At 56.0% G+C, this 3,177-nt stretch overlaps 1 protein-coding gene across 1 annotated transcript in view; it reads left to right on the plus strand.

Annotated features, from left to right (window-relative positions):
- COLGALT1 (collagen beta(1-O)galactosyltransferase 1) overlaps positions 1 to 3,177 on the plus strand; it is a 25,274-nt gene that overhangs the window by 16,751 nt on the left and 5,346 nt on the right. The window lies entirely within an intron of this gene.

The following is a 3,177-nucleotide window of genomic DNA, read 5'->3' on the forward strand; positions in this document are numbered from 1 at the left end:
GGGAAGAGGATCCCTTGAGCCCAGGAGGTCGAAGCTGCGGTGAGCCGTGATCACGCCACTGCACTTCAGCCTGGGCAGCAGAGCCAGACCCTATATCAATCAATCAATCAACCAATCATAAAAATCCATAAACTATGCGGTGGTCTTGGGATGGCGCTCCCATCTCAGCCATTTCTCATGTGGGCCTCTCCCTGCACTGGGCGAAGAAAGCCCTGATGACGCCACTTCCGTTCCCACCACTGCACAGATGGAGACTGGGTGGGAGGGGTGAGGCCTCCGTCCCGGGGCTCAGTTTTCCCAGTCTCACCGATTTCTGAACGACGCTATCTGCGGCTACCCCTGGTGGCTCAAGGTGGAATGGTACCCTGCCCTTTGTGTTTGGGGGAGACTTTTTTTTTTTTTTTTTTGAGACGGAGTCTCACTCTGTCACCCAGGCTGGAGTGCAGTGGCACAATCTCGGCTCACTACAACCTTTGCCTCCCAGGTTCAAGCGATTCCCCTGCCTCAGCCTCCCGAGTAGCTGGGATTACAGGCGCCCGCCACCACGCCCGGCTACATTTTTGTATTTTTAGTAGAGACGGGGTTTTGCTATGTTGGCCAGGCTGGTCTCGAACTACTGATCTCATGATCTGCCTGTCTCAGGCTCGAAAAGAGCGGGGATTACTGGCGTGAGCCCCTGCGCCCCGCTGCTAATTTAGTTTGTTGTGGACATTAGGTCTTACTATGCTGCCCAGGCTGCCTATTGTTGTTTCTGGTAAGAAAAATGATTCACACTATTGTTAAAAGCTCAGGCATGACAGACATGTGCTTATTTTCCTGATTTTTGTGGGCCAGAGCAAACTACACAGAGCAGACAGACAGAAGGTCTGGAGGTTTCAGATACTTGTGCAGCTACTTCCTGTTTTCCCAGTAAAATCCACGTTTTTGGTCAGGCGTGGTGGCTCATGCCTGTAATCTCCACACATTGGGAGGCCGACAGAGGCGGATCACTTGAACTTGAACTCAGGAGTTCAAGACCAACCTGGGCAACATAGCAAGATCCTGTCTCTATAAAAAATACAGCAATTAGCTGGGCATTTGTGGCTCACACCTGTAATCCCAGCTACTCGGGAGACTGAGGCTGGAGAATTGCTTGATCCTGGAAAGTGGAAGCTGCAGTGAGCTAAGATCGCGCCACTACGCTCCAGCCTGGGCCACAGAGCAAGACCGTGTCTCAAATAAAAAAAATTACATTTTCTCTGTGTGTTGCAGTGGTGTGATCATAACTCACTGCAGCCTCTGATTCCTGGGCTCAAGCCATCCTCCCACTTCAGCTTCCAGGGCGGCTACAACTCCAGATGCATGCCACCATGCCTAGATAATTTCAGAATATTTTGCAGAGATGGGATCTCATATGCCCAACCTGTTCTTGAACTGTGGGCTCCAGCAGTCCTCCCGCCTCGGCCTCTCAAGGCTGCGAGTACAGGCACAAGCCAAGGTACCTGGCAGTGTTTCTTTTTTTGGAGATGGAGTCTCTGTCCCCCAAGCTGGAGTGCAGTGGCACCATCATAGCTCATCATTGCACCATCTGCAGCCTTGAACTCCTGGGTAGTCCTTCCGCCTCAGCCTCCCACGGAGCTGCTGATCCCCCCCTTTTTTTTTTGAGACAGAGTTTCGCTCTTGTTACCCAGGCTGGAATGGAATGGTGTGATGTCAGCTCACTGCAACCTCCGCCTCCCGGGTTCAAGCAATTCTCCTGTCTCAGCCTCCTGAGTAGCTGGGATTGCAGGCACGCGCCACCATGCCCAGCTAATTTTTGTATTTTTAGTAGAGACGGGGTTTCACCATGTTGACCAGGATGGTCTCGATCTCTTGACCTCGTGATCCACCCGCCTCGGCCTCCCGAAGTGCGGGGGTTATAGGAGTGAGCCACTGCGCCCGGCCTGATTTCCCCTTTTAATAAGCACACAAGCCATATGGATTAGTGTCCTAATGACCTCATTTTAACTCGATTGCCTCTGTACAAAACCATGTGTCAAAATAGGATCATATCCTGGGGTACTGGTGGTTAGGACTGGCGAGACACAGTTCAACCCATGACATCCTGCGTGATCTCATGGCATCTCTTCATGAAACCTCTGAGTGCCTTACGGGCCCATTTTATAGCTGAGGAAGCCGAGGCCCAGGCCGGTCAAGGTTACACAGCATGCCATCATTTCTTGGTTCATTCTACGAGCAATGATTGAGTGCCTGCTGTGTGCCAAGCCCCTGGGTTGGGCACTTGGGACCCAGCGTGAGCAGACAGACCTGGTGTCCTTCCCAACAGGCTCACAACAGACAGGCACGGGCCAGGGGGTTAGGGCACCAAGGATGGGAGCTTTGATGGTACAAGTCCAGGTGCTGTAGGGGCCCAGAGGAGGTACCTGGCCCAGCCTGGAGAGTTGGGGTTTGGGGAGGGTCACCCCCATGCCCAGGACATCATAATTGAGAATTAAGGATACGGAGGAGGGAAGGGAAGGGTAGTTCTGGCAGGAACCCAGCATGTGCAAAGGCCCTGAGGTAGGAATGGATGTCTTTGGGCTGGCCTGGGCTTAGAGGCGGGACTGGAGGGCGGAGTGAAGCTGGAGCCTGGGGCGTGGCCAGGACTTAGAGGCCGGGCTAGGGACACGGTGAGGCTGGGGCCTGGGGCGGGGCTATGGGCAGGGTGAAGCTGCAGTCTGGGGCGTGGCCAGGGCTGCGAGGTGGGGCTGGGGGGCAGGTTGGAGCTGTAGCCTGGGGTATGGCCAGGGCTTAGAGGCGGGGCTGGGGACAGGTTGAAGCTGGGGGACTGGGGCGTGGCCATGGCTGAGAGACAGGGCTAGGGGACGGGGTGAAGCTGGGCCTGGGGTGTGGCCAGGGCTGAAAGGTGGAGCTGGGAGTGGAGGGAAGCTGGAGCCTGGAGTATGAGCAGGGCTGAGAGAACGGGGCTGGGGAGCGGGGTGAAGCTGGGCCAGGGCTGTGGCTAGGGCTGAGAGGCGGGGCTGGGGCGGAGTGAAGCTGGAGCCTGGGGCGTGGCCAGGACTGAGGCGGGGATGGGGAGTGGAGCGAAACTGAAACCTGGGGCGGGGCCCGGACTGAGGCGGGGCTGGGGAGCGGAGTGAAACAAACCTGGGGCGTGGCCAGGGCTGAGGCGGGGCTGGGGGAGTGGAGTGAAACAAA

Source organism: Cebus imitator, unplaced genomic scaffold (assembly GCF_001604975.1).
Source record: "Cebus imitator isolate Cc_AM_T3 unplaced genomic scaffold, Cebus_imitator-1.0 Scaffold280, whole genome shotgun sequence".
Classification (NCBI taxonomy): Eukaryota; Metazoa; Chordata; class Mammalia; order Primates; family Cebidae; genus Cebus; species Cebus imitator.